The following is a 13,197-nucleotide window of genomic DNA, read 5'->3' on the forward strand; positions in this document are numbered from 1 at the left end:
CGCCGGGAGGTAGGACGGAAGTCGGACCTCCTTTTTCTCGGCGAATAGGTCGGCAAGACCCGCCCCACTGTCAAGGATGGCTAATTTTGCGCGATATCCCGACTTGTCGGGATCGGTCAGTTACTTGTCAGGTCGAGTGGAGGAGTGTGTGTGGGGTCGTCGATAAAGAAAGGCAATATCCGTATAACAGGACAACACAGATAATGGTTTATTGGAACATAGGAACTACTACAGAAACGCTACGCATCCGTCCCTAATCGCGGGAGAGAGAGAGCTCACAATTGTTAGGGGATTCATACCTCTCGGTTATCGATTTTGATCGAGAATTTTCTTCGACTCGGGCGTCTTTCCTGGCGGTGAGCGGCAGGATCGGCTTGTCGGCGGAGGCTTCGGCGTCTCGACTTGGCCTTCGAATCGGATACGGTGTTGCCGGGCAGTTCGTCTTCTTCGGACGTCAGCTACCCCGTTCTTAGAGATCTCCCCCTATTTATACTCTAAGTCCTTCCGCCACGATCACCAATCGCGATAGAGGATGATGACTTGAATTCCGTGACTCAGGTCGGATCCTGAGAAGGAGGGAAGTGAGTTTGACGGCGGAAGATTGTACATCCTTCGAAACTTGATCGTTATCGCGGATCTCGATCGTTATCTCCCGAGGGGATTTGCAATAATGAAAATTTAAAATCGGACCGGCTCAATTCGGTCCTCACACTACTTCCCTCTTGACTAAGGGTTGTGGATTCTATGATCCCTAGTTTGCCTCTCTGCTTTATTCCTGAAATTTTTGCCATAGTGACAAGTTCCGTTCTCGAGGGAAGATTACAGTCTCCTAACAAAATCACGTCTGGAGAGTGTTCTAAAGATGTAGGTGTAGGTTTAGACAAAGTGGCATTGGGGATCGCATGTTGGGAGTTGATAGATGTACTTCGACGATCCCGGTTTTTATTCACCTGCGCGAGAGTTGTTGAGTTCCTCACCTCCGGAGCCGACCAGAAGTTGATCTCCTCTCCTTCAGGCAGAATTAATTTTTCTCTCGCTAAACAAATCATGAACTCCTTAGCTGTAGTGATGTCTCTCCCGAGGAGTCCATCGCAGGGCGTAGTTATGTGATCATCTACTATGTAACATAAATAAGAGAAGCGCAAAGGCCCAATCCCAATCTGGCAATGTCTGGCTCCATACAACTAACTTATTGCCCCTAAAAGTCGGCGAGCTTACAATAATATGAAACTGGCACCTCTTTAGGTGTTCGACACGTGAAGAAAACATGGACAACTGTACGATGCCAACCCATTGGTCAAGCGTAAACAGTTTCTACAATCAACTACCAATTCTCAGTAGTGTTATCTATTTGTCATACATACTGTTAGGAATAATTTCACAATTCTACTTCTCAATTCAAAAATTGTAAGAAAGAACGTACTTTTTGTCTTCATATTGCAGACAAATGTACGTTCTTTCATACAATTATTATTAATAATCACTTTTAAAACGTGCAAGAATTAAACTATTGGCAAATAAAGCGCTATTTCTCACCTTGTGGTGACTTTTAGCACCAATTACTTTTTTACCAGTAAATCAACTCAATAAAAATATTACACTGCAATAATAAATTCTAAGTAATTTATGAAGAAATAATTATTTTTAACAAGCAGAAAATCACAACAGTTTTATTTATAACCGAAATAATTAAAACTAAATCATCATAGTTATTAATCACGAGATTAAAAGTACCCCCAAAAATATAGGGAATATATATATATATATATTTCTTATATAAATTATATTAAAATATAAAAAAAATTAATAAAATTGAAAGAAATGCGTTAAGAGTACCCGGGATCAGTAAATAGAATAAAGTAGTTGAATGAAAGGTTGAAAGTTGTATAGTGGATGATACTTTTTTTTTATCTTTCATTTTTCTAATGCTCTTTATACAAGTCATATATTATAAAAATGATTAGACCACAAGAAAATAACTGTGAAGATTCTATCCAAACGTATCTAGTTCGATTCTGTCAAGAGACATTATATGATCTCGTATATCATTTCTTAGCATTTCCAGCATCTTCAGTCTGATCACGCATTTCAGACGTTTGTCTATACTCTTTTTCCCTTCTTCTTCCTCTTCTTCTTCTGTTTGCTGTTATATATTTATTGCTGACATATAAAATTCTTCGAAAGAAAATTTCTTAGATGATTATATTTTTATTATCCGTCACAAAATGTATAATGAACAAAAGCATGGCGTTAAAGTATGGCTTAACTGAGCTGATGTTGTACAGAATGAAGTGAATTTGATTATCTTCTTATATTATTTAACCGCTTAAAATGTTTTTAATGTCGTAAAACTTAATTTAATTTTTTTAAATTTAAAAATGACGTCAAACTGACGTAAAAATCCCACACTACTCAGACAAAATTACACTTTTTTTTTGTTTTTTAAATATTTATTCGTATTATATGCATTTTTATATTATATACTGTAAAATTATATATTTTTAAATCAATATTTATAAATATAATATTAATAATTGTTAATTATTTCAATTTATTTAGACATAAATTTAGAAGTGATAAAAATTAAAAATTATTTTAAATTCTAATTTAAACAATTAGTTCTGCGTTTAATTATTAATTGAAAATATAGAAATATATTCAAATTAACTATAATTGAAGGAAAGTTTAATTAAAATATATAATTGAAAAAAAATGCAATTTATATACGTGGATAATTGATAAATAAGACGGATGATTCTAGTACAGTTGGAGTTGATTTTCTATTGATAGACACATAAATTAGTAATTTTAAGCTTTTTTTGTTTTTAAAATAAGCTTTAAAATTAAAAAACCTATTAAATTATAGAATAATTTATTAAATATAATTCTTCATATCCTCTTGCGCTTCTTACTTTACAATTTGCGTGTTTTTTAAAATTTTTTTCGAGTTTTTAATCACATTTTTATCTACAAACGCACATTTTAATACAAGAAACTTAAATAAAGGACATAGAATTGAAATTTCTAAAGATCAATACTCGTAATGCCTGCATAAACTTAACATTTATCATGTAAATTTGCACAAAGTTCAAATATGTAGTTACATATTTGAACTTTTAATGTTAAAATTTTCAGGTTTATGATTTCAATTCACCAAACTAACCTAAAGTGGAAGCATTTTGCGGTTACGAAATGATACTAAATGATTTATCTTGTTCATCAAACAGCAGTAGAATGTTAAAATCAATTATTTTATTAAATACAGTTATTTATGAATGTAAATTCTAACGAATTTTTCGAAAGAAATATTCAAAAAAACTGAAATAAATAACAGCTTAGACGTAAAATTCTAGCAAAGAAAGGGGAAAAGAAACTACTGGAAAAGAGATTTAGATGGTTTTTCACGTCAGATAAATCAATCGCTTCAGAGAATGGAGAAGGATTACAAGATAATTCGTTAATCTAGGATGGAAGAAAACTGCTTCGAGTAAATATAACTTAAGTTTCCCCTCCCCTCTTTATCTCTGAGTAAATTTGTTACAAAATGTGTTTGAAAATCTTTTATTTTTTTAATTGTTGACTTCGCGCTCTATGGTCATCACAACATTTAATCATACCGATCATGGGTTTGGCCATGCCCACAATTGACGGCTGATGGAGAGCGGTATAGATTACTCTAGAAATTTATGCAGTTTTTGATCTCGGGTTCTCCAGAGCGGTTAGTTGATACATAATCTCTTCGGCCATCCGGTTGTCTATGTTTGACATTCAGTAGAATTTCTTGCTTTTTTATAATTCTTTTCCTCCGTGAGCATTAAAAGAGCCTTTCTTTACATTAAACAGAAGGTTGAACATAGTCAAGATCGCCTTGATATAATGGTATGATGTAATTTTTTTTAACTTTAATATATAAACTAGACATATTTTACTTAAATATGGTATATAAAACGTTGTTTCTATAATTAAATAATTATAAAAAACTTAATTTAGGCAAAATATTTTATAAAATAGAAGATTTCTATGTATTTTTACAACTCTTTTCGTTTTTTAGACACTTAAAGGGTCTTTTCTGTGTGCTCGTTAATTTGGTCGGAACCACAGAAAAAGTCGAATGATTAAGAACAAAGACTTCAAATTCACAGCAAATCAATCATAAAAATTTTTGACCAGAATTCAAACTCGAAACCTCTGGAGTCAGATGAAAGCTTCAACCATTCGGGTTTCATATTTTCTGCTTGATAGTATTTTTTAAAATACTTTCTCCGCCTTGTGGGCACTAAGAGGGTCTTTTTTTCCATGTCCGTTATAGGTTTGAAAGGCCCACAATAGAAGCTGCAGGGTAATGAGTGACGGGACCCAACATATCCGAGACAGATTATCAGCGAAAAGTGTCTGGAGATGTTTCGAGTACCCAGAGCGGTAGGGCTGACTTCAAAGATAATTTTTAATTTCTCTGTATGCAATCGCTAAAAAAAAGAATCATATACATTTTTAAATTTAGTCAATTTGTATCTATATATATAATCGAGACATGATGATGATGATGATGATGATAATGATTAATATTATCATCAGCGCAGAGCCCAAACGGTTAGGAGTTTAAAGTTGAAATTTGGTACATAGTTAGGTACGAGAACGCACACTAAGAAGGCATTTTTCGAAATCCTTCCCACGGGGGAGAGGATTAAGGCTTAGGATTAAGGCTTAACACTCCCATCAACAATGGAAGTGTTAAGTAACAATGGAGAACAAGAGAAAGCGACGTGCAAGATTTACGAGCTCTGGGGGAAAAAAAAGAGTAATATGTTAGAACACATTCGATTTTCAAATTTAAACACATTAGTTCGGTTTTTCTCGACTTTTCTTCTTTAGAACATTCGATGAAAATCGAACAATATTAGAACATTCGATTTTCAAATTCGACCTTTCTTTAGAAATACTTAGTTTGTTGATGAAATTACAGTAGAGACTCGGTAAATCGGAACCCCGGTAATCGGAATCGCCGGTAATCGGCACGATTTTTCAGTCGGACTGTTTCGTGCTGAATCGAGCGTTTTTGATACTAAATTTACTTTTAAAGTATAATTTTCATGTTTTTATATTCTTCAATATATTTATTTTGTTTGTACAAAATGCAGAAATAATTTTTAACGATACGATAGCCTCGATTATTATTATAAAAATTTTTCGTTAGGCTTAAAATTGACGAAAATTCAACACGAAGCGACACGCAACAGAGAAAAATTTGAACATCGGACAGGTTAATACGAAGGCTATTTTTAAAATAAGGTCCGTTTTTTAATAAAAAGAAAAATACTGTAAATATCGTTAAAATATATTTTTTTCCATATTCTACATACTTTTATCTACTTTTCTACATAATTTCCATTTTTGTTTAAACATTTGTCATACCGCTCAACAATTTTTGAATTCCGACGTCAAAGAAATCTGCCGCCTGTGAAGAAGCTCAATCCACGACTGCAGTTTTCACTTCTTCGTCGTTGAACCGTTGACCACCAAGGAACTTTAAGTATCGAAACAAATACGGTCGAATAATCCCCAGGAATTTTTCGGAGGGTGGTCCGTTCAGATATGTCGGGTCCCGTCCCTCACCACCCTGTCGCCCCATTGTGGGCCTGGCCGAACCCATAATGGGTCTTCTATAAGAGGCCCTCTTAGTGCCCACAGGGCGGAAAGAGTTTAAAAATAAAAACAAAGTATCGAAACAAGTGAAAATCACTGAGTGAAAAGGTCTGTGTGGATGATCGTATCGAGTAAAAAACGATAAAGCACTGTTCAATCTTTTTGTTTTGTGATCGTCAGAAAGCAGGTCTTGGAACCCACCGAAAACACAATTTTCGATAATTCAGTTTCTCCGAAACAATGGTATACAAAACTGATCTCGAAATCTGTGGAAATTCAATTGATAACGTTGAAATCGTGAATCGTCGGCCCTCCATATCACGAAACCAAATCTTTAGAAATCAGAGAAGGTGGGCCAGAGCGTGGCTCATCATGCACATTAACTCGCCCGTCCTTGAACATTCTTACCCATTTTCGAACTTTATTGTCACTCATAGCATTATCACCCTAAACTTCACAAATCTGACGGCGAATTTCTGCTGCTGCCAAGTTCCTTGAACTCAAGAATCGAATAACAGATCGTATCTCACAGTCGGCGGGAGACTCAATTTTCTTAAACATTTTAAACTTCTACAGCTCGGCATACAGACAGTCGATATGGCTGCAAATGGCGTCAAAACGCGCGCCAAGCTTGCTTGGAGCAGAAGCGCATGCGTACTGCCGTGATTGCTCATATATTCTCACTCTCATTCACAAACGGACCTTATTTAAAAAATAGCCCTCGTATATTTTTTCGAACATAGTCCGTAATCGGAACAAATCCCTAATCTGAATAATCCCAGTTCCCAATTGATTCCGATTTTCGGTTCACTACTGTACTCTTTTTCTTTTGTGACTATAACTTAATAATCTTAATCTTCGCTATCGTTACTTTTGCCCGAGCAACGCCGGGCCTACCTGCTAGTTCAAAATATTTACGTATGAAAATTTGATTAAAAAATTAAAAAATAATATTTTAAACCGTTTTGGCGCTACAATCGGTAACATAAATCAAAAATTAATCTGAAAATATTAAAAACTTAAAAATAGAAATTTCTTTTATTTTTGTTGTTTTAATATTTATTTTTATATTAAATATATTAGAATAAAAGTTAATTTGAATAATATTTCCGATTTTCCTACAAAATTATTTTAAAACTCTCCATTATCGCTCAGCAGATGGCGAGTTGTAGGCGAGTTTGTATTCCAATGGAGTGAACCGATTCCCTTTTGGGGAGCGCTTCTCAATTCTTCCCTTCACGTGGTGTTTTTTAAATATTTCCAGATTAAAAAATTATTCAGCAATATAAATTTAGAAAATATATGGAAGTGTTAAACCTTAATCCTGTCCCTCTCCCCCGTGGAGAGGAATTCAGTAAAAATGTATGTTATATTTATTTGCAATTTAAGTCACATAATATCAAGAAAAAAATTATTTTATTGAATTTTAGCGTTTATTTAAATGAAGCGAATCAAAATGATAAAACTTAAATTTTGGTGAAATTTTAAATCAATTTTTAAAAAAAAATATTAAAAATTAAATGATTTTGATTTCTGCTATTAAAAATTTTCATGAAATGATTATATTTCAGGCCATTATACGGATATCGGATGCATCTTGTACAGCTGTAAAAATAAATAAAAATAAATTAATTTTAGTAAAATCTACAAGAAAAAAATAATGAAAGTAGTAAATATTGATAAAATTACTTTCTAAAAGAAACTCAATGATGTTTATTCCAAAATATATTTCAATCCCTTAGCACTGAAAGATAATTATATTTACTCAAAATACAAAAAAATTAATACAGATAAACACAGTAATTGCTTATTTTTTCATTTTACTTACGATTAAAATAGTAGCCAATGCAATGATTCCGGGTATTTTCCAAAATGCGCAAAAGTCACTCTCTCTTACAGTATTATATTGCTTCGGTCTTGGATGAACAATTTTCAGAACTTCGGGTTTTAATTTTAGCTTCATTTTTGCAATATTTTCTTCCAAAATACATAATATTCTATACATCCATTCCTTAATAATGATCCAGGTTATTTGACTCCATTGGCAAATGATGTTCGAAGCTACGTGCATCCATTCGATGAAGTATTGTTGTGCAATGGATGTGTATACTTGCAAATGGAAGAGAAATGTGGAGAAATTACTCTTCATGCAAGTAGCGAAGCTCAGGATGGATCTTTTAATATTTTCAAATATATCTAGAAATGTTAACTATTATAATTTGAGATTTATATTTAATAATTTACAATGTTTTAAAACAAATGTTTAATTCAAAACTCTGTAAAACTAATTTAGATAATATAAAGAGTAAACATTTAAAGTCTAACCATTAAAATCATCGCATGGCAGCTTTTGACTTTTGCACGTGAAGTAAGATCGTCCTTTTTCTGTTTTCTTGCCTATATAATAATAATAATTGTAATTATCATTATTATAATTAATGTTTATGAATTCGTTTGTATCAATAATCGTTTGAAAAATATATATATATATATATATATATAAATCACCTTGGGCATCTCTTGAAGAGAAACTCAATGCCACAGCACAGAATGAGAAAAAAATTAACAGAAGAAAAGTCTTTTTCATCAACTTCATTTTCTACATAAAAATAAATATTTTATAAACTTATATATGAATATAAACGACTGGATGGTGATGCTGTTAAGGCGTCAGCCTACCGCCCTGGGGCAGCCGGGATTGAATCGGAGCCAGCAACATTCAGGAATGTTTCGTGGGTGATCAAATTCCTGATAATTTGAGTCTCGTACCTCACCGCACGCTGCTCCCATTGTGGACCTGACTGAATGGGTAGGGAATTTTTTTCGAACCCATTGCCGGTTCGGTCAAGCCCACAGTAGGGCGTTTTATTGCCCATAGGGCGAAAAGAGTTTTTAAAAATACGTAAATATAGTATACAAGCACACATGATAACATGAACACCCCAGGACATCTTCAATTAAACTTGAATTTATGACTATTTACAAAAATATAAAATTTTCGAGTCATTCTACTTCCTGTTTCACTCCACCACAGAAGTAACAGTGTATTGGCTTGAATAAACTTCAGTAGAACAAATGGTAAGTTATAAAAAAATTTCACACAGTTAAAATTGATCTAAACGCCGACCTTTTATTTGAGGATTCGGCGTCCTTTAAAATTAAAACAATGATTACAACTTTCAATTACAACTACCTTGCTCTTTAGCACAATATATTACTGGTTCAGGCCCTCTGGTGGCGGTTTTGGGTAATCCTAAAGTTCATTTGCATACAAGCACACATGATAACATGAACACCCCAGGACATCTTCAATTAAACTTGAATTTATGACTATTTACAAAAATATAAAATTTTCGAGTCATTCTACTTCCTGTTTCACTCCACCACAGAAGTAACAGTGTATTGGCTTGAATAAACTTCAGTAGAACAAATGGTAAGTTATAAAAAAATTTCACACAGCTAAAATTGATCTAAATAAACTTCAGTAGAACAAATGGTAAGTTAACTGTTTAAAGTTTACAACAATTTTAACTGTGTGAAATTTTTTTATAACTTACCATTTGTTCTACTGAAGTTTATTCAAGCCAATACACTGTTACTTCTGTGGTGGAGTGAAACAGGAAGTAGAATGACTCGAAAAATTTTATATTTTTGTAAATAGTCATAAATTCAAGTTTAACGTAAATATAGTGTTTAAAAGTCCAAGAAAAAATATTTTTGAATAAGTTTTATAATAATTTGAACAATTACGCTAACTTATATAGGGTAGCCTAAATGTCAGTTAACAGTGAATATAAATCGAAAACTGAGTTTAGAAACATGCGCTTTTCTTTTACAAAATCGGTGAAAACAGTTTAAACGCAATTGTTTTTTTAGTTAATTTAGTTAATTAATTGCAACCCTGCAGTATTAAAAATTAACGAGTTTCCTTAGAAACGAATATAGCAGAAAACAATTCAATGATTTATATTCATTCCGTATTGGTGAAAATATTAAAAACTTTATTCTTTAACTCTCTTTTGATCCTGGTAATGATAAAATATTCAGAGTCCTTTCTTTATTGAAATGTGTGGATTTAAGTAAGCACCAAAGCATTGTATTAAGGCAAGATTTTAATGCACAATACATTAGCTTACATCTATCTCAAAGACATCTCGTCTCACCTTGACGCCTACCCTAATAAACCCATAGCACAACACTATACATCAAAGCTGACACAACCACGCCTTCATTGATTAGCTCTTTGCTTGCTTTGGCAATTTGTTGTTTCTATCAAATCCTCCCACGACACTAACTCTACAAAGTCCAGATATTAATTCCCATGAAATTTCTCCAACTATTAGATCAAAACACCCTCAAAACTACGTTAGTTTAACCCGTTTATATCGAATTTATCATAAATCCGGCTTATAAACTATAATCTTTAGACAGAAAATTGAACAAATTCGTATTATTTTGGCTCAACTTAACCTATTATTATCCCAAATTTATTGTAAATTAATGCGCGTTCTATGGAAGTAATTAAGTCGAATTTTTTCTTACCTTTTACAGCTTCGTATTCGAGAGTCGCCTTCAAAACAACCTGAATTTATTCTTATAATCAAACTAATATATCCTTATTGTAACGAAAGAATTAAAGAAACCATTATCATTCATTGTTACAATAACAAAGAATACAAACAGACTTTATTAAGTTAATGTACAGTTGATGAATTATGTATAAGCGCTGCTTAAATATGATTATCAATTTTATTTCTGCGTAAATGTTTAATAAATATATCATAATTAACCGTATTTTAATAATTAAAAGCAATATTTCACTGCTAGCAGTTGAAAGTTAAAATCGTAAACTTTAACTGTCAACGTTTCAATTTGCTTTTGTTTGAGGTGAAACGGAAAAAAAAAGGTTTATTTTTAAGTTCTTTACTGATACATTGAATGCAATTTTCGCATAGAAACAGCTTTGAAAGTCACCATTCACTATTACATTAATAGGTTTTTTCTTCTTCCTCTTCCTCTTCCTTCCTCTGTAGCCCTTTGACGTGTCATTTTAAATGTCATTATTCTTTCGTATTTCAGCATCAAACGATGGAGATGAAAGCTTGAAATTTTCTTTTATAAAAATACATTTTTAAAATTATTATTTTAAAATATAATGAATTTAAATAAACAATTCATTTTCTAAAGTAAAAATTTATAAATAAACTATGAATGTACTGAAAATAAACTGTAATTTACGATAAAATTTGTTATTTCTTAGAGTAAATAATGATAAAAACTTTTTCTTAATGCTTTATATAAGATTAAAATAGAGTTTATAACAGAATAAAATAATTTTAAATCATTTATAAAGTTAGTTAAAGTCGTTAATTTAATACTGTTTCCATAAAGTTATCATTAGGAATACTGTTATCTTCCACGCATTCTGCACTCATTGCATTATAATTCTGATTTTACTAGCTTATAGTGATGAATTATACTATTGAAAATTACATAAATATTAAATGTTGCATCTCAAAATTATATACAAGTTATTTAATTTATGCTGAACTCTAGAGCTTCTTTTTGTATTGGGGCGAAGCTTACTTTCAGGGGCGATTCTACACCTTATCGTGATTCAAAGCCTAAAATATTGTTATATTTACAAATTAATCGTTTGGAAAGATGTAATTTTTCATAACCAGTTATTTTTTGTACTATTTAATTAAAAAAATTAATAAATCAGAAAATCTATCTTGAGGAAACCGTGTTTTGTATTTTCGTTTCTTTTCTTTTCTTTCGAAGACACAATGTAGTGACGTAAACTTAAACACTGGGCGAATTTTTCATCCTTTTTATTCGGTTGGAACGCTTTTTTATTACATAACGCGTTTCGGGCCGATGCCCCTCTTCAGCCAACTAAACATTAAAAAGTGAGAGATGACTATATACAAATATTTAAAATAAATATCGTGACAGTATACATAATTAGTTTTTTAGAGGTTGTTACCTTCTAAATCCTGGTAAGAGCTTGTATACCGTTAAAAGCTGGTCCGTACCTCATTCGGTAGTTTAGACGGATGTAATAGTCCAAGGGTACGAATCTTGATAAAAATTCCATAAAAAAGGAAGGTTTAGTATCAGTCTGTAGAAGTATACGGGGTTATTCTTTCACAAATCATATTCGTGAAACCATACCTGAGATTCGTCTTCCGGTGTGTTGTCTAACACTGAGCTCGTACTCCTCCACCTCAACTGCGGAGCACGATCTATTTTTAATTTGCATATGTCTGGTCGAGCATTAGCAGGGGAATGTTCCTTTTTTTTAATAGGTTTCTTTTCCGATAAAATTATTCGGGGGGTTTAGCGGTGATTTTTTTAGAACATAGCACGTGGCCATTGCTATTTTTTCCCGCTTTTAGTATTTTTAATATTTGTCGCTATGCAAATGACGTAACAGATCGTAAAACAGTTTTTTATTTTATAGTATATTTTATAGTAATTTAATCCAGTTTTCATTGATTTTTATGCTTAGATTAGTATTTATGCAGGTCTTATTTTTATTTTTAATGATTTCTACACTTTCTTTGAATTTTCTGTTGTATGTCTTCTTTTCTCTATGTAAAATGCTTGTTTTAGTATCATCGATTTTACAGTTATTTAACACACAATGGTCATGGAATACTGAGTTTAGTCTGTTGTACTTTAAATCGGCTATATGTTCTTTCACTCTTATTTTGAGTTTTCGTTTTGTTTCTCCTATATAGAAGTTGGTATTTTTGCAAGTGCATGGTATCTTGTAAACTATGTTTTTCATATCTTCTTTTTTTATCGTCTGTTTCTTTTTTCTTTGTTTCGCTTTAAGTCTAGATAACAGGTTTACGTATTTTGGGGCAAGTTTTATATTATTTTTCCTCATATCTATGTCGATTTCTTCATAAAGGTTCCTAATGTATGGGAAGCTGGTATATTTTGGTTTCGATTCGGTTTTTTTATCTTTTATTTTTGTTTGGTTATTAGTAATTTTATTTTCCCATTTATGAATCAGTCTGGTTGGGTACCCGTCTAGGGCAAACTTTTTCTTCAATTCGATGATGTGTTTGGGTTTATTAGTTTCTTTACTAGTTCTATTCTGTATTTTTCGGTATTCCATGTTAAAGATGTTTTGTTTTATATACAATGGTATATTTGAAGTATATTTTATTGTGGTGTTGATTGAACATGGTTTTTTAAAAGGTTCAAAATCTAATTCGTTTTCGTTTCTTGTTATCATGACGTCTAAGTATCGTATACTATTATCGGCCACATTTTCTTCCTCTATTTTAAATTGGATATCCTTATCTATATTGTTTATTATATGTTTTATCATGTTACTACTCAAATTACTATAAATACAAAGACGAGATAGAAACATTGCAAAAATTCTTAAGTGATAATCAGCTAGACCTCATTAGAGCCGATAAAAGTAAACAAATTATTATAGTAACCCAAAAATGGGTTAAGTCAAAACAGCTAGAAATAGTGGAAGGCAAAAAGTTCCGAAAACTACCAATCAATCCGAAAGAAACCCTATAT

Source organism: Centruroides vittatus, unplaced genomic scaffold (assembly GCF_030686945.1).
Source record: "Centruroides vittatus isolate TY-2023 unplaced genomic scaffold, ASM3068694v2 scaffold_752, whole genome shotgun sequence".
NCBI lineage: Eukaryota > Metazoa > Arthropoda > Arachnida > Scorpiones > Buthidae > Centruroides > Centruroides vittatus.